Below are 20,223 nucleotides of genomic sequence, written 5' to 3' on the forward strand. Positions count from 1 at the left end.
AAGTTGTCATGAATTCAACATGTCTTCAATCAGATTGAAAAAGATTTTACAATGATAAAAAAGCAATAATAGCAGCATTGATGTATTATTTAATGTGTTTTGTAACCGTGATTATTAGTATGTTGAAAACAGACACAATGGAAAAGTGCGCCACAGGAAATTAGCTGCTAGGACTTTAACTGCTCACAACTTCATGCAGGTTGTCATTAAAACCAAAGTATTTGACAATGACATTTTTCCAAATACTTTATGATGACTGAAAAAATGAACTATTACTACTACTACTACTACTCTCCTTTCGGCTTATCCCGTGAGTTCGGGGTCGCCACAGCGGATCATTGTCCGCATGTTGATTTGGCACAGTTTTTACGCCGGATGCCCTTCCTGACGCAACCCTCCCCAATTTCTACCAGGCTTGGACCGCTGGGGAGGGGGAATGGGCTGTTAGGGGTTCAGGGTCTTGCCCAGGGACACTTCGACATATAGCCAGGGCCGGGGATTGAACCACTCACCCTGTGGTCCGTAAGCAACTGCCTTTACCAACTGAGCTATAGCCGCGCCATAATTTAAAAAAAAAAAAAAAAAAAAAAAAAAAAAAGAACTAAACTACATAGTGAAAATAACACTAGTGTCCTTGCTCACTTAGTGTCATTATCACGAAAGCTCTTACCTGCCGTTACCTGCAGTTTACCAGCTCAACTCAACTAATTTCAAGTCGATTTTACTCTACTCACTTTTGCTGCCATCTTGTAGCACTGATACTATAGTACCCTCTCAATGTATTTGTCATTATAGCAATGTTGCATAAACTGCTGTGACATCATAATCAACAGTATCATTAACGGTCTGTCAGCAAAAAGAGATGTGTGTGGATGCAGGTGGTCAGGGCGGTGGATTGTCAGAGGACAAAAGGCAGGTGTTTAAGCACCCGTCTGTATGTGACTGTTGGCCACAGCAAGCAGACAAATTTTGTTTCAGAACAAGCTAAAGGCAGCAAGATGAAACACTGTGGTAGAAATGTGCTAAATGAACTATACTATACAATAAATTGTTGGTTCATCCACATTTCTACACCATTTTATTGACTGTCACAGAGTAACAGAGTCATCTAAAGGGCTATTTCCTTCATTTGATATTGGATTTTTGAGAATCAGCAGACATAAGGGTGTGTGTATGTGAGAGAGAGAGAGAACCATTGGAATATACAATATAGTCTTTTTATTGTGCTTTCTTAAAAAGAAGATCAGATATCCTGCTGATATCAAACTGGTGCCATCACATACATTCACATATCTGGAAGTCATATGAACGTTACCCAAACTCTACCTACCACACTCACATGATTTAAAAACTCCATAAATATAAGTCATTTGGCAGACAAGTTCATCCAGAGTGACTTACAAGTAACAAAACACACCACAGGCAGCGTGGGGTTATGGGTCTTAGCCAGGAAGTCTCCACCCCAGAGGAGCTGGGGATCAAACCACTGTTATTATTTTATGTCTTTTATAGGTGCCATAGACCACCCATATATTTTATATAAAATGAATCATATTACGATGTAATGTAATCTTGCTGAGTTGCTAGTTGAGGAACAACTACTTTATCAGTGACTCTGGTCCATATTGTTAAGTCTTGAGTTAACTAAATATGAAGCAAATGGCTCTGAGAACAACTACCAAGTCAGGTTAATTTAAAATCTGTAGTTCGTTCGCTCTGGTTTGACTCAGTTGACCAGTTCCTTGTTTTTTTTTTTTTCACAAAGAGAAAAATCCAAGTGAACTAAAACACATCTCTACAATTCATACAGTCTTGCCACCCTAGCTATTTAAAATAAATGAGGGAACCTAAACAGTAGAACCACCCTATAGAATATAAATGCCTCCAGTGAAAAAATATCATCCACTGCGACCTCAATAATAAACACATACTATAATTATCATCTGGCAGTTTTCACTTAAAAACCGAGAAATTCTGACCTTCTAAAAGCGGAATTTAAGACAGAGCTTCTGTATTGGACTGCTTTACATTCTACAGGTGTACCTAATAAAGTGACCAGTGTGTTTATATGCAGCATTTATGCCCACTTTCAATCGAGGATGTATCTAATTACAAATTGGACTGCAAATAGGTGTTTTTTCCACTGAAAAAATTGCCTACAACACAACAGGAAACTAGACTGTGACAAAGCCACAGCCCAGAGCTTTGTTTTGTGTCTCATCAGAAATTATCATATTATATTATTATAGCTAATTCACTCTAAGTCTGTGAGTGTCTGTGAAAGTCTACTCTCTCAAATCTATCTAATGTTAAAATAGACAGAAATTTGCCACAGAGACACAAAGTAATCATGACGATACTAAATGACTTCGAAGACAAAACAACCACATAGACAAAATGAGCAACAATTCCCCCAAATAATAAAAAAAAAAGTGCAAATTAGTCATTATTAATAAGACACAAAACAACCAGTCTTTTCAATATACTGTACGGCTGTTGGTCCTGTATGTATGACGAGTGGGGGGCTTACATGTCTGTGCCCAGGGTCTCATTGTCTCATTCACATGATAGATACACTAGATACAGTGAAACCTAAAAATATACTTCAGTACAAAGTTCCAGGTGAATGTTCACATCATTTTTTGACTATAGCTATCGTGTCGTTAGAGTTGTGAACTATAATACGCTGTGTCCTTCTGTGGTGAAAACTATTATGACCACAATGATGAGCTACTATGGAAACTTACTTCGGTGGAGGATTTCACACATTTATGCTTTTATTATTTCTCTTTCTCCCATGCAAAAATACTGGGTAAGTGAATTCTCTCTCTCTCTCTCTTACACACACACACACACACACACACACACACACACACACACACACACACAGACACAAACTTGAAAAGCCTGCTGTGTACCTGTATATGTCATCCCAATATTTTCTCTCAGCTAGTTTGTGGTTGCAAGCATATGAATCATGCCCCCCCCCCCACACACAAACACACACACACACACACACCACCACACCCACACTTGCACACGTACACCTTAGACTTCTTCCACATGTGGATAACGAGGCTCGCCTGTCCAAACACATATCTTGGCACATTAAAGGCAAGACTTGATAAACAAGCAGGACTTCCAAGTACATTGTGTGTGTGTGTGTGTGTGTGTGTGTGTGTGTGTGTGTGCTCCACCACAATTATTGCAGGGTCAGTGCATTGCTATCATGTACAGATCTGCTTCTTTTGCAGAGCATGAGAGCTGCTCCTTTATTTCTGTCGACAGCACCATGCCTGCTCGGATTCTGCTTAAAAACTACGAATCACTGCTGAGACATTCTTGGCATGTTGCATAAAGGGCCTGCAGCAGCTTCACACACACTTGAAGCTACAAGACACCTCCATCAGAGTTTTGTCGGAGTCTGCTCTGTGTGACTGAAGATAAGTCACAGAGAAGTTCCCCAGCTGTAAACATGCACAGAGCAGCGGTGCTACATAACCAGCAGCCACTGTTCTTCTTAATCATTTTCCCCTTTAAGGAAATAATGATCATCATTTGAATATCAAACACCGTTCGTCAGATCTATAGCGAGCCAGAGGTAAAAGTAACTACGTGCATTTAGACAAGTTCTATGTACAACTGTGGACTATTTCTGCTTTGTTTTCATTTTGCAAGTACTGTAGCACAATTCAGGAGAAACTTTTGTATTTTTTCACAGCTTTTATTTACTTTGGAGATGCTTTTTTATACAAAATCTAATAAACTAATAAGAAATTCTGACGTATCATTGCAGATAAAGCAGCTGTCCCTCAACTTTACCTGCTGCTGTTTTTGTTTCACACCAAGTCTCTATAGTAACACACTTTTCTGCCCTTTTATTTATTCATTATTAGAAACGTCTTATTTTTCCTCCTTTGAAAGGTTCCAGTTCACATCAGAAATATAAAGTGAGCTGACATTAAATATTTTGTCTTTGTAAAGGTTTTATTTCACTTGTGTGCAGCCCCCAACATTTACTTTTTATTGCTACTAACTAAAAGGGTCAATTAGTAAATAGTAGAAATGAATGTTGTTTTTTCACAGTAGTTTTTGCCTTGAATCTGTATGAATTAAAACATTTTAGATTTCTGCAGAAACCTGATTTATTAGGCACATGTGGAACAAATCTACACAAAACTTGTACATTTATGTCATCAACAGCATCAAGTTCAACAGTGTTTCATATACTGTCTTATCAGTAACCCAGTCAAACTGGTGCCCAGAGAAATCACTGTCTTACTGCAGTACTGCTGCTTTAGGACCTGTTACCAGAAATTGAATATAGTATTCATTATTGTATGTCCATCAATGTATTTACCCGAAAATAAGAATTGTAGTTCACAATGATCTTTTTATATCTACATAGGTGTGGGTCCTCCTGTTTACACAGGCCGCCCAAAGTACAAACCTAACACTGGCTCTTGAAGGACATTTCACATTTTCACGTTGAAGTAGCAGCTTGGATTTGGTGACACTCTTGAACTGCTTGGTCTGCTGTGATGAAACAATTTAATTTACTGGACAAATTTAAAACACACACGTTATGTTTCAATCCGAATGCATATTTAAAAACCACAGTGTACACCTAGGTTGATGAGAAGCCCACCGCAAATCAGTCTGTTTAATGAGCAGTGATGTTTCACACTGAACAAAACAGGTAAACAGCAGAAATACAGCGTTAACATTGCAGTGTGGCAAATGCAGTTTTGGTTTTCATGCTATACCTCCGTGCACCAATAGCACAGTATGTGTGGAGTGAAACTTAAATCTAAAGTAAGTCACAACAGCAAAGCTCTGAGATCACTACAATGTTACGTTTGTACGGGGGGCGGGAGATGTATGCATTGTGCAATCTTACCACTAGATGACACTAAATCATTCACACTGTACTTTAAAAGTACGTTGAATTTGAAGTGATAGTACATAGCAGCGTACAGTGCGAGTACTTGCGTTTTTACATGTGCAATTACCTTCACGACAACTTCTACTTAATTCATACTTCCTACTTGCGTGCGTGTTATTTTCTCTATTCGTGACATACAATTGACACTAGGCGAGTTGGCAAAGCTCTGGACACACTCTGTATGTCTGCAGCCCTAGTGCAACGAGTGCACATGTGCCAGAAAAGGAAACCAGCAGCTGGTTTAATACGTAGAAGGTATTCAACATTTATTTCAACGTCCTTTCCACTTGATGTGAAGCACTTATGGTTTTATTTTTTCACTTCTTGACATTATTCAAACAAAACTAACAAAGCAGTGCTTCTTCTCATTGGGGCTACTGCCCAGTGTTTCCTTGATGTTTTGTAGAGACTGAGTGGAAAACATTTCCAGATCCCTAATTGTAATATGAACAGGAGTCAATGCACATCCCCTTATCGTGTCTGGACAAAAGTCTGTGTAGAACAGGATCAAGCTTTTATGGTTCATTGTCTTATGAACCTTTCACACTTTGCCCAACTGATAAATATTAAAAATATTTACCCTCAGTTTCATGCACTCTGTGATATAACCCTTAAAACCCCTAAATCTTAAATGACCTAAAATAGACTCGTCTCTCCACCTAAAGCAGACAGCTCCCTTTACATGTGGTGAACAGGTGCCCATTTGTGGCAGGGAGGTCTTTGTTGTGCTCCGAAACAGAATCTACATGCTTGTTAGCAAAAGCACTGACAGTATTTAAGTTATTTATATCTGTGGAGTATCTGTTTTAGCCTGTAAAGACGGTCAGTTCATGCAAGAAATGGGTAAACAAGAATTCCACTGGGTGTGTTCCCATGCACTACACCCCTCTTTTCAGGGCTTTGATCTAAATTGGACTCTCGGGATCCAAGCAAAACACAGTCTGTAAGACGCGGCTGTGTTGTGTGATTAAAATGTCACCTTTAAGTGGCTGATGTATCGGAGCTTTAACCGGCCGCAGTGACACGTGGACATGCAGGCGAAGACGATTATCTGCCTACGTTTATCTCCGTGGGTCACAACAGTCCAAAAAAAACCAATTCACTCACTCACACACGGCATGAGCAGCTCTCTGTTGTAGCACCAGGACACGGCCCTGAATCACTTTACACCAAGTAATCCATGCAGGTCCCTCACTGCTACTTTACATCTGTAATTAAGTACGTGAACTGGTTGGGAGCAGGCTGAAGTCAGGTCTGGCAACTTCTGTTGCAGCGCAGCGAGTGCAGGAAGAAAAACAAGTGCTCTAAACAATTTCACAGCCCATTAAGAAGTTGATGAATGGGTGAAATGAAAAAATGAAGAAGAAAGAAAACACACACAGCTATAGATTCTGTCTTGGTGTCATCTACAAATATTGAGCTATTATTTTCCAAAGCAGAGCAGAGGAGAAGGCAGAGCTGACTGCAGGGGAGAGAATTTTCCCCTTTCAGCTGAGGCTAGAGAACTGATGATTTCCTCAAGTAAACTGTGGCCTTTGGCTGCCGGCCCAGTCATCCACGGTGGCACCTTTCTGTAGGTCTCTGACTCTGTGTGTGCATGTGTCGGCCAGAAAGTAAGGATTCTTTTCTCTGCCCAGAGCTGTGTTTCTCACTTTGAAGGAGGATCGATTTCAGTCGACATTATATATGAGAGTGAGAGTGAGCCGTAGGTGTAGCACTTTATTTCCCGACTCACTTTCAATGCTTAAAGTTTGTGCACACTGATATATACTCAATATGTTACCATTCACCCATTAATAGACAAACTTCTTCTAAAGATACGTGTGTGTCCATGTGATGAATGTCCGTCCAGTAATTACTCTATTACTTTCTGCTTGGGCTCCATACAATCCTGAAAACCACACATCTGCTGCTTGGTGCTGGGCAGCTAGTGGACTGTGTGTTCATCAGAGCCTGCTGATGAGGATGATGAGGATGATGATGAGATGAGAACATGCACTCAGTGAAGTAAAACCAAACAATGATCTCTGTGGGTTCATTTGTGGCTTCCGTTTTTAGTAGGTGGTGCTGTTCTGTCCGTCAGCGCAGCCACTGTGTCCCAATCACTGCTCATGCTAACTACACTGTTCTTATTCTATAACACAAGGAGGAATCACCTCCTGTGCAGCAGGGATTTAGAGGGATTTGCACCACAATGTGAGAACATTCCACTGACAGCCTGGTAGAATTATTTTACTGATATTTCCCTCCTAATAGCCTTCCTTCCTTCCTGCCAGAATACAACTGTGTAATTGCTGTTGCTGGTTTCTTCAGCCAATATTTCAGGTTCAGCAGCAGAGAACTTGTACACGCTTTTGTGTTCCACTGCTGTCAGACATGCTCAAGATGCATCTTAACAGCCTAACATCAGGTTTTAATTAGTGGCAGTGGATTCAAATTAACTCAACCGCAGCTTTTGCTCATTTACATCATCACTCATACTTAATACCCCACTAAATTAAAACGATTCACAGACACACAATGTGGCCTCCACAGTTATTTCTGCTCGGATCGGGAAGTCTACACCCCTCAGTGTTTAGAGTAACAAATGTCAAAGCCATGAACTGGATTAATTCGGATCACCACTCAGTAACCAGAGTAGTAAAACATGCCCACATTGATTTGTATTAAAATCCCCTCAATTACTAATTCAAATTGATTCTGTAACCTTAGCCGAAAACAAACACTGTGGTCACAAGTTGTGACAAGACAAAGGATGGTTTCCCTTCATTTTCCAAGGTTCTCTCAGTCAGCAGTTTTAAGATATCTTCAGGCTTCAGTCCCAGTTTCATCTGGTTTTAATAAGTACATATTAGTGCGGGCGTTAAGGAACTGGGGAAATAAAGATGAGTCTGATTACAGAATTCAGTCTGTTACTAAAACTTATTGCAGTATCACAGCTTCTAGTAGTACAGCAAGTGCCCCAACAAGGCATGTTGAGCTGACAAAGCCCTCTAGTGGCCATATTAATTACAACAGGATCAAAGGTGTTGGTCTACAAAATCTAAAGGGAGGGTCGGGGTAGATGGATGAAGCCACTAAACATGGGACAACAGTTTGTTTAAGCAGCAAAAAAGGTGCACAGTCCTTTGTGGTCTGAGGGTGCAGCCGCTGACCTCAGACCAGTTGCAGCAGATCAGACAACTGAGAGCAGGTGCAGATACGACTGATGCAAGCCTTTAATAAGAAAAGGAATTTCTCAGTGTCTCACACCCACACAGACACACACACACACACACACACACACACAGCAGTCTTTACAGCTTGTACATTTCAAGTCAGCTGTAGATGAAAAGCAATGCCACTGCACCTCAGACTGCAGTCCCTGCACCAGCTTCACACCCTCACAGACAGCTCTCGCTCTCTGGTTGGCAAGCAAGATTTTCATCATCAAACCAAAGCAGACTGAAGACCTATTCTATTCTGACTCCTATGACCTCAGCTAGTCAGATAATTAGGTTATGTCATAATCATTTTTTTAAAGAGGAGGTCACTCAAACACAAACCCCCTCCTCCTTCTCTTCTCCTGCCTGCTCCTGTTATTTGTTCCAGGGCTCCTCCTCCTCTTCCCCCTCTCTTAAGGACACTATAGAGGATACAGGAACACTGAAGACAGCAGTCAACTGCAGACACATCCGAGGCATCATCACATCAACACCCAAGCACAGTGACATGGACAGAATCGCTACCAAGTGGTAGTGTTTGAATGGATGCTGGTAGATAGGTAACAAACTAAGTGTAACAGTAGTTACACTGCCAGGAAAGTTAAATTAAAATAGAAGAAAATTCATGTTCCCTTGAAGGGGATATTAGTAAATTAAAACTGCATCAGATTGTGTTAATTGATGAGTTATCATATTAGAGATTAACTCTCATTACACACTGAGCTATTAAGCCTGTTGATGCCAGTCTCAAAAGGTGAATGTTACCTTTGTGCAGAGCCGCACAGAGGTAACATGTCCAGAAACATATTGTTGGAAAGTTAGGAAACTCCCAGGCAGTTGATACGCATCATCCCTGCAAATACTAAAAAGGAAAATGGTCCACTAACCTGCTGGAAGGAGACTGGAGAGCACAGTGCACTTGTTTCCACGGAAGCCGAATGGCGGCGCGGAGCTAACGCTGAACAGTGCGCACCATTCATAGAGAGTGGAGGAGAAGGGAAAACTGCAGAAGGCTGCTTTGGTCTTGATAACAAACGTCTTTCATTCCTATCTTAACCTGCACATTTCTCTTTTATCAGCTCTGAGTAGGAGATGGAGTCTGCGCTTTTGGCTCCACTCAAGTCATTTTAAATCTCCGTCAGCTTGGACATGTGGCTTTTCTGTGCGCGCAAATGAAAAGCAGCGTTCTGGCAGCAACCTGATGTAAAGCTCCAGCAGAAGCAGACGAGATGAACTGTTAGTGCAAAGACCGTTTGCTGGAAACGGAGCGGCGCTGTCAGCGCGCACTGACCTGGATGCACTTACCTTTGCCCCCCAAAGTCGTGGCAGGACAGACGGCTTCAGTCCAGCCCGCACCCACAGAGAAGGTCTCCTGTCCGCTGTGACAGCAGGTAGCCTACAACCCAAGCGTGCTTCCCTGCCCGTATGCAAGCGCGCCCCGGACACAAACTGCGTTCAGCAATAACGGGTTGTTTTCCAACACACCTGTGGCTCGCGACGGCCACATTCGGTCACTGGGTGCACCACAATACAAACACACACAGACACACTCAGACACACACACCGTGCCCTCGCCCCAGGAAAATGTGTTAAAGAGTCCACAGACACCTACCGACCTGTAGCCTATAATCTGCGTCTAGTTCCGGGTCCTGCGAGACGCGAAGCTCGGAGCAGTGCAGTGATGGAGCGCAGCGCTGTTCATGTGTCTGCCGGTGTCGGAGCACAGAGACTCGGCAAGTCCGTGTCCGAGGCACGCGGTGCAGCGCCGCCGCTATTTACTCCAATGGAGGAATGACACGCCCACTGTTTGCGTGTGTGTGTGTGTGTGTGTGTTTGTCGATATTTTAGCGCATCCAGAGTGTGTAAGTGTAAATATGTATAAACCACACACGCACACACATAGATAGAAACACGCACCCACACACACACGTAGGTGTTTGGGAGGAGTAATTATCTGGAAGTAAAATCATTTGAACTACACTTCTCACTTCTTCTTAGTTGGAAATGTAATATTGTCAAATACCTCGAAGTATAAAAATAGGAAAAAAGTAACAAAAAGAGATGAAAATAAAAAAGAGGTTATAAATAATTAAAAAAATGGTCAGATGTTGATAAGAATTGTTGAATTGATGGGGCAGCATTGAGGAGTGGTGGTTTCCAGCTGTGAGGCTGCTGTTATACCACTTTTTCCCAGACTGAGTATTAGTATAAGTACTTACAACTAAGTGCTAGTTGATACTGAGGACTGATATGAGTATTAAATTCAGTATGACTTGCAGGAGAATAAAATCAATGTACTGCACAGTGAAGCTAATGGGAGACACTGCAGGTCCAAATAGTAAAGGAACATACCAGAAGATTCAAATTTCACTGTTTCCACCAGCTCTTATGGATTCTTCTGCCAAAACAAACATGGCGGTGACCGATGTTGTATAAATGGAAGTCAAAAGAAGAAAAACTAGAAAATAAAAATACTAACAAAGCACAAATTTAGGGTGAGAGTCACGGACGACATATAGAGGTAAAATCCTGTGAAACAAAGCTGTAGTTGCTGCAGCTGTCATTGGCTGGGGGGTGGGGTCCACCTTGGACAGGTATCCAGTCTATCCCAGGGGCAACACACAGACACATACACAGACAGACAACCATTTACACTCATATTCACACCTACCAGCAATTTACAGTCATTAATGAGTCTAACGTGGAAGTCGAGTACCAACACTAAAACCAACGCTAACACTTTATACAGAAGTGTCACAGCCTGCCGGGGATTTGAGCTAACAAACTCCACCACCGTGCTGCCTGCTGTAAATATGAAACATGAATTTAATTTAACCTTTATGAAAATCATCAGACTTTAGCCGAGCAGACCTTGCAGTCAGCTAAAACTGAAATCAGACACTGTTTCACCTCTGCCTACCTGCTCACCCACTGTGAGGTTAACGTGGTGCCAGTTGTGGCATCTGAGAAGTTTTGCACAGTATGAGTACACAAATGCAGTATTACATCCAATACCGGCATCAGTATCGAGACGTCCCTATTCAGTAGCATTTAGCGCGTTTACATGTATTTTAGTAACCAAGTTATAAGAGTTCTTTTAGAAACGGAAGAGCTGGTAGGACATGACGGAAACCTGACTTCACCAGTTCGATTTCTCCTGGAGAATGATGATGTCTCTTGACCAGGTTTCTAATCAGCTTTTACAGCAGTAAATGTGTGTAACAAAAGGCTTCAGACAGGAACAAGCAGCTGAGTGAAAGACTCAAAGTGGGAAAGATAACGGAGCACTGCCACCTGGTTTTTTAAACTTAGACTTAAATTTGACCTAACTCAAAGCTCCTTGTAAAAGTCTATAGTATTTTAGTCTTAATCAGACTAACATCCCGTCTTACATTATGACTGAATGCAAAACCTCTTATTTCCTGATAAGAAATTAGCTGATTAGCTTTTGTTGTAGATAAAATCAACATTAATACTGGGGCTCAGTTTGGTCCCCAAATACTTCAAACTATCAACCACTTCCACAGACTGATAAGAGTATGAAAGCTGTGTCACTGAGCCTGTGGGACTTGTTAATGAACATTTTATCAACACTGATTAACATGGACCAGGATCATTAATGGACATGGTCAAATAGCAGCTTGTGCTCTTATGAAAGATATCAAGTTTTGTCATATCATGTGCATATTTTACATTTTGAAACAGAAAGGAATAAAGGTAATAAAACCCACCCCAGGGGGGCCCTGTGTTAACAATGATTTCATCAGATCGAATAACATTAATGCAGACCCTCTGTGGAGGCTCTGCTCCAATGATTCCATCCCCTCGCTATTCCCCCACCCCGTTCATTAACTGTAGCAACAAAATATGTGTCCTCATTGTGTTCCCACCTCAACTTAGATCCAAAATCCGTGGAGAAGCGTGATATTAACTAAGGTTAATGCTGCACCCTCTGTGCCACTGTGAGCCCTGTATGTGAACAGTAGAGGGTCCACCTGGTCGGCTATGGCCGAAGTGAGATGTTTACTAACCACCCTCTCCATTCACAGAGGTCGGGGCAGCAGGACGAAAATCATTAAGGGCTTTGGATCCCAGCCTGTTGGGAGGGGTTTCTAGTTTTCCATGTGTTCAGAACAGTGCAGGTATTTAAGAGGAGTTGGAATATTTTGGCCAAGACGCCTTTAGGCTGTGCTGAACTCTCTTTCATACTGTGTCCACATCCAGTCAAGCTACTTTATGCGACTTAAACCACGATAGACCTCTTGCCAATCTCTTCCTCAGACAACTGAATTGTCGGGCTCGGAGGGACAGTGGTACTTTAGAGTCTACAGTATCAGACCTAGAGTAAAACAGTTTGAGGCCATTCACAAAGAATAGATAGTCCACTAAAAAGTCCACTTGACTCTTGACGGCTTAAACTTCTTAGACAGCCGTGGCTTTTTGTTAGGAAACACAGATGTTTTTAGCTTTCTCACAAAAGAGGATGTATGATGTGATGCAATCAGCTTATATCTATTTTTAACATGTCAAAAATACTCTTCTAGAACTAGAACTTGTATTGTAGATATAGGTGAGTAAGTAAAGTTTATTTCTATAGCATGTTTCAGAGAAAAGAATCACAAAGTGCTTCACAATAAAATTTCAAATGAGAAACAAAATGTAAACACAACCATACACAAAATATAAAAAACATTAAAAACATTAAAACAGAAGAATTCATATCTAACTAAAAGCCTGTTGAAATAATGGGTTTTTACCTGCTTTTTAAATAACTCAGCAGCGTTTAAATGCAAAGACACTGGCAGAGCATTTCACAGTCTGGAAGCCACTGCTTAAAGGCTCGATCACCTGAATGAGTCTGACACATAAGATATTCTATACATGTCAGGCCACATGTCACTGAAATAGGATTTTTTTTTTTTCATATGCAGCCTCTAAACAAACAAGTTTAATTTAAATCATTATTAAAGGTGTGTTGTATCTGTCCTTGTTCTTCTGTGGTTGTTCAGTTCAATTCAATTCAACTTTATTTATTTGGCGCAAATTCACAGCAAAGTCATCTCAAGACATTTTACAGAATAAAGTCAAGATTATAAAGATGTATAGAAAGAACCCAACGATTCCCCCTGGAGCAAACCATAGGCAACAGTGGAGAGGAAAAACTCCCTTTAACGGAAGAAACCTCCAGCAGAACCAGACTCAGGGTGGACGACCATCTGCCTTGACCGGTTGGGGTGAGTGGAAAGTGGAGAGAGAAAAGAAAAAGAGCAACAAAACATCAGGCAGGTTGTTGTGGCCTATTAATTTACTGTTACTTTAACAAGTTATAGTATTGTGAGATAATTTCATGACGGCTCTACCTCAGGACCTGTTCATGGGGGCTGGTTTTGTGGGCCTTCACAGATCAGCCACAAGATTGGAGTTAATGTTGTGGGGGGGACAGGGGTCAGTGTGAATGTGAGGGAGGTTATACACTGTAGATTTTAATTAGTTTTAGAATTTTTGGAATAAAAAAGATGCCAACTATGTCAGCTGTAAAACAAATTGGAAATAAAGGTTGAAAATTAGATTTAGACACAGTTTCTGAAAGTATTTATTATAACTACAACAAGTTCAAAAGATTGAACTTGAATATTCAGAATGTTAAAAGTCCAAATAATCAGGTACATCGTGTCAGAGGGGAGAGGAAAGATGGCAGCTTCTTATCACCTTACAACACTTCTAGTCCTGTAGCCACAGCCACTGACTGTTGTCTGGCATCTTTATGTCCATGGACCTCCAAGGTAACCTCGGTCAAATATATCTGCAGGTGCTGCTCTTAAATAGCACATGGCCAAAGGCCCATCATCCATCTACACATACAGCAGAGCAATGAAGTCGGTCATACTCACGGTTTTGGGGGCGGAGTCTTCCCCGTCTGCCTGCCAATCATAAACTGGTCCTGGTGCTCTGCTGTGTTTCTGTCGTCTTGATCCCAGCACTCGTGGTCCTCATAACTCACCTGTTGCCACCTCACGGCCATCTGCGGCTCCTCTGCTGCGTCTCTGGTCTCCTGTTGTCATGGACCCCTCCCCTTCCACCTCATGGTTGGTTCATTCAGCGTCATCTACAGGCAGGTGCCTGTAGTCCCCACACACTTCCTGGGTACCTTCCTTAGGTGCACACGTGCCTCCCATTTTCCATCTTCCTCCAGAGTTTCTTCTTTGTCTCTGTTTCAACCATATTCTGTCTTCTCTGTGAATCTTTGTGTCTCTCAGCGTCTCACATGTCACATCTTATGTTTCTTGTTCCCTCTTGCCCTAACAACAGGCCTTTAAACACCCAGGATCTATTCAGTCACACAATTTGTCATTTTCACTCAGTAGGGGATAAAAATCGTGTTAGAGAAATGCAGCACAGAAATTATTAAAATATAAAGGATAAACCACACAAGTTAAAATAAGTGAAACTTAAAGTTTTACCACACATTAAATGTAAACACCAATGATCACACGAAAGAAAAAAAGAAAAAATCCATTCTGCTCTTTGTCGCACTTGCATCTCGTGAACTGTGAACAGTTTTCTGATAGGACTTTGCTTTGATGTTTTCTCCTTGACTTAGATTTTTGCTGCCTTGTACCTCACTTGTAAGTCGCTTTGGATAAAAGCATCTGCTAAATGACTAAATGGAAATGAAAGATAAAATCCAGACATGTGTTGGCCATAATCCACAGGTGTTAGAACATTGTAGCTTGTTGCATACAGGACTGGGTACCATCAGTCAGAGCACCCACACTGACCCCCACAAAATTAAAACCAGTATGTAAGTTAAATAGTGCGTCTGATTGGTGTTTATGGGACAAAAAGTCCATGAATTTTGTAGCTTGAGTCCTCTCTTTCTTTGAGGACAGGCTGTCCTCAAAAACCAATGTAGTCTGCAAGACACTGACTCCGAGCATGCAGTCGACGGTAGACAGAAATGGTTTCAAAACAACATTGTTAAGATTGTGGAATGGTTGAGTCAGTGGCCAGAGCTCGATCCAAGAGCTGTTCACTCGCGATCGCCGAGCAACCTTTTTCCTGCATTCCTGTGTATTTTGATCACAAATAAAATGTTTTTAATAACTCTTTCTTTTGACTCCCAGCATATTGCTCATCCCAGCCACACCTGTGCCTGCGCTGTAATTAAAAATGTAGAGCTCCAGGTGAAACTCTGCCACATTTGTTGTCCGTGGTTGCCTAGTGTTAATTGTTAGGAATGTTCAGTCCTGAGGGAATTATTAGCACAGAGATAGATTTTAATTGATCTATGATTTGTTGGTAAGAATCACTCATTAATTATTATGTTCTTCCCTTGGCAATAAAGTCTCAGCACAAATTATATTGTATTTTCTTTGGGATCACGTCAGCTGGTGGAAAATGCAGAATGAGAAAACAAGAAGAAAAGCATGAATGAAGAGGTTTGTGTAAGTTCTAGTGCACCTTCAACGAATAAAGTAACTAATTAATTGAGGGTCCATCCAAGAGTTTGTTCTTCTTGGCACCAGGGTTGCAGTACACTGTTGGACTAGCATAGCTACACTCCCTGCCAGGCTCTACTCCCACTGGGGAAATGTAAATGCCAGGTGGTGGGTACAGGACTGGATTGCATGTTGACACCAATATAGAGCCATTCGAGTTGTTGTGAGCTGTGCCAGCATGTGGTCTAGAACTAAATCTACAATGCATGACTTCATGTTCCATATCCAATATTTGGGTCTGTGCATGAACAGGGCATGAGAAAAGGCAATTAAAGATAATGACTGAACATCCTACCTAAAGGTCACAAGAAGCAAACAAAACAGGATAAAAGAACCACAACATCTACAGGTTATGCTAAGGTCACGTTAAAGCTACTTTTAACAGCAAAATGTGAGGGATGTATGCTAACTGCAGTTAACTATGTTTATAATGGTCTTTTAAAGTAAAAAAGCAGCAATGAAGGACAATGATTTTTCAACTCTGTCTCCTCTTAAACATGCAATAAGCAACCACACTGCTAAACCAGATTACATTTTCTATTAACATAATGAGGATATGCTGATTTACAGAAATGGGCAGTTGCAAATATGTTGATCCTTACAGCAGCATTACTATATTTACTGCGTCGCTGAGAGAAAATGTCTTTTTCTTAGGGTGGTGGTTATTACTTACTTGTACTAAAGAGAAATGTACTTTGTTATAACAAGATCATTTTTTTTGTTTTTACCAGACACGTTTGTGTTCTAGCAATATTTTTTAACATTATTTTGAGATATCAATTTATTCTATTGTCATAACTACATGTAGCCCAACCACACACACACACACACACAAGCATTCCCACAGCCTTATTATCATTTCTTCATATAGCACTTATACTGCTAACGAGCGGCTGGGGCTGATACCAGCCGTCAGTGCGCAAGCAGCACTTTGCAGACAGATTGTCTGTCCTTCACAGGGCTGTAATTTAAATGTGGTACATTGCATTAAGACTATGCGTTGCTGTTGTTTTGTCTGTCATTCACAGCAAGGTGAAGCTTTTATGTTGATAACAATGGAATAAATTGTTTCTGGAAGGGTGTTTTTCAAAATAAGAGCACATTATTTAAGAAGTATTTATTTGATTAAAACAAATAACTTTTCTCTTTAAAATGAGAACTTTATTATAAGTTACAAAAGGGGACGGGTTTCATGTTATAACAAGATATTTTCGCTAAAAAAGATGCTGTGTTATTTAACAAGATATTTTCTCATTACAACAAACCAAAGAGCATAATTGTTTTGTTGTAATGGCAGCAACACGCTTCCATACATTCTCAACATAGCAGGAAAATGATTCCAAAACAATTTCTATTTTCACCAAAAGATCAGATCTGACTGATATACAACTTTACCACTTACAGAGAGAGAGTGCGATACAGTAGAGAACTTGTGGGACTTTGTGCGAGGCAACAGTGACACCAAAGAGACAGGTGCCTTTGAGCGTAGCAGCCATGTAGATCGGTCTGCAGTTACCCAGGTCACTCGAGTTTGTAAGCAGTGATGGAGACTTAAGCAGCAGGAACAAAGGACCAGCAGTGCCACCCCTCCACCCTCTGCAGGTGGAGCAGCCTCTTTTACCAGTTGAAAACCATCAGTCTCAGATTTTCAGCTCTGCACTTCCTCAGCTCCTGCTGAATTTTTATCGCTAACAGCAGGCTAGCAGCTGTCTCGTGTAAACAATGCTGTATCCTTGACAACCTTTGCCTTCTAACTTCTAAAGCTTTCAACTTTGTTTCAAATTTAAACTTTTTTTTCTGGAAAAAAGCCAGAGACATACATACAGACACAAACATATTTTTTAGGTAAAAATTGATAACTCTGCCATATAATATGTATGAGATTCTTCACAGTGCAGTATTTAGCATCAGTTAACATAAAATAAGTAAAGGCAGTGCCGGAAATTTCAACCTAAACAGTTAGTATAGCAAATCCATAACCATGGATGTGCCAGTGTTTTCCAGTATTTTAACCTCAGCTACGAACTTACCACACAGCTGTGACTGTGACTGCACTAAACTTGAAAAACTAAATTTAATGCATTAGATGTAGATTAAAACATGATACTTTTCTTACTGCTGTGACGTCCTTTTGTCGCCACAGGAAAAAGTTTTAGACTTTTTTTTTTACACCCCGAAGATTAAAAATCTAATTAAAAAATGGTTTTATACTGAAATGATTCTGAAGATCTGATTCAGACTGCACATTAGCATCTTGTGTCACATGACCTCAATAAAGTGCACTGGTTTGCTGAATAGATTTATTGGCTTTGTTTGAGAACACCTCTGGCATTTATCTGCAGTTGGTGCTGTTTCAACCCCTGACACTATGCGCTTTATGATCAAATTTCTAAGAGAAAATAAGTTGCAATTTAACAATATGTTATAAGAGGAAAGACAACCAAGCCAACCACACAATGGTGCTTCCCCTGAAGCTAAACATACAGACTAACAGAATCCCGCCCTTTTATATGGATCAGCTCAGAAGAGAACCTAGAGAGAAAACAGGAACAAACACACATTACAGCTTATGCAGACAGGCAAAAAGGCACAACACACTGCTGTAACACAAGACGTTTTAACGCATTTTAAACAGGTAATAGGTACATTTTCTTTGTTTTTTAACCTAGTTGATCATAAAGGTGTGGTTTAAAACAGTTGAATGAACATAAAACACTTACTGTAGGCTGTGTTCAGCAGTAGCACTGATGTAGGAGAACTTTTCTACTATGCAGCTGGCCAACACTCATCGGGAGCAACTAAGTTGGGGTTCAGTGTCTTGCTCAAAGACACTTCGACATGTGACCGAAGGAGCCGGGGATTGAACCAACAACTATAGACCAACTGTTTCTCTGTTGAGGCATCTGTGTGGACGTGAAACAATAGACCAGAAGCATAAGGTCTATGCACATAAAGCATGAGTGACATGCAAACGGACACACAGACAGCTAGACTGATTAAAATAGGCCTATCAGCTTCATGCACATATCAAAAATGTGTAGACATCGTGTGAAGATTAAGAATCTGCTCTGCACAATTTTTAAAATATGAATAGTTTTTATCTGTTTTTGCAAATGTAGAAATTTATTCATTTCACAAATATGTTGCATTGAAATGATTGGATGATTGAACGATTCCTACATTAAAGATAATCATGATTGCTGTTAAGTTGTGTAATAGTTTCTTTTTTAGGAGAAACAGTTGAGTATTTCTGTGTAAATTAACCCTTTAACAGTTAAAATGTCTTGTGGGTAGTACTACAGATTCAATGTGCTCACTGAAACTGGAGAAGGAAAAGGACACTCCCATTATCTAGCTTCAGTGGGTGCACATCATACTGCAACCACCATGGACAACCAGCTCCACTTTGATCCTACCTAGTAGATGTGTGAAACGTTTGACTGCTTAAGCCTCACAGTGTTTGAAGTGTCATGAATACTGTGGCTCCCACACACTGTCTCACTCTGACAAACAAACGTACCATCACACAGCAGCAGCTTCAAAGTGCTGGCACATGGAGAACATTCAACACCTTGTTACTCTAATGAGGAGGGGTTGAATTAAAAAGACTACACCAAGAGCAAGGTGTGGAATAGTCCAGGAGGTCACAAGGAGTCCCAGGCCACAGCTAGGAAACTAAAAATCTGTTATTGAATGTTCGTGAGTCCACCATTAGAACCCTGAGCAACAATAGTGAACAGGGCAGAGCTGTGAGGAGGAAGCCACTGCTCTCCAAAAAGAGCAATGCTGCTTGTCTACTTTGTTTACGACCATGTCGATAAACCAGGACCCTGATTTCCACAAGCAAATTCTACAAGTAGATGCCATTAGTTAGTTTGTGATTGCTGCTTGTCTGTCATGCCACTATAGAGACCAAACAACTGTTACAGTGTTACATGAAAGACATGTAAGACACTTTCCCAAGCTCAGGTCTCTGCAGAATATGTGGCTTCGAACATTTCTGACTAGACAACATTTTAACATAAAGAAATGGGAGGTTTCTGACAGTTGTTGAAACAACTGATGCTGTTGATTTTCTTGGGAGAACAGTCTGTATCTTCAGATGAAATTCGAAATGAGAGCCAAAGCTTCTCAGAGAGGAGGCACTGAACAGCCGTAAGGAGTTTGCACATATGAAAAATCATGTAACAGTTTCCATAAAATTCTTCCAAGAGAACTCTGAGGTAGAAATGTGGTTGCTGATGAACAAATGCTTCAGATGGCATCAGCTGTGCCAATGAACGCTGGCTCAATCATTAGATCCTTGGCTACTAGCTGACTAGTAATGTCCAGTCCAAGTGATACTGGTTTACCACATGGTCATTATGTAATCTGACATTTATTCTTCTGACTTCATGCCAGTGCTATCTGTACTTCCCTCTACTAGCTAATCTTGATCATTGTTTATTAAGTGTTATCGTATTTTTTACAAGTATCAATAGTATCATATTTCCAGATTCTGAATCACTTGGACAAAAAGTGATCTTGACAATTTGATTATTCTTGTTATCATTTGGATGCTGAGCCAAAAAGTGAT

General features: G+C 40.7%; 1 protein-coding gene across 5 annotated transcripts in view; it reads right to left on the bottom strand.

The window, feature by feature from the left end:
• Positions 1 to 9,934, bottom strand: part of cemip (cell migration inducing hyaluronidase 1) — a 168,730-nt gene extending 158,796 nt beyond the window's left edge. The window contains exon 1 of one of the 5 annotated variants that reach the window (XM_067493648.1): positions 9,765 to 9,934. The gene's annotated coding sequence lies outside the window, so the exon portion shown is untranslated. Of the gene's footprint in view, positions 1 to 9,035; positions 9,205 to 9,453; positions 9,694 to 9,760 lie in introns of those variants that run through there. The other 4 variants (XM_067493610.1, XM_067493620.1, XM_067493627.1 and 1 more) reach the window with 4 other exon arrangements.
• Positions 9,935 to 20,223: the final 10,289 nt, after the last annotated feature.

The sequence above is a fragment of the Channa argus genome, chromosome 2 (assembly GCF_033026475.1).
Source record: "Channa argus isolate prfri chromosome 2, Channa argus male v1.0, whole genome shotgun sequence".
NCBI lineage: Eukaryota > Metazoa > Chordata > Actinopteri > Anabantiformes > Channidae > Channa > Channa argus.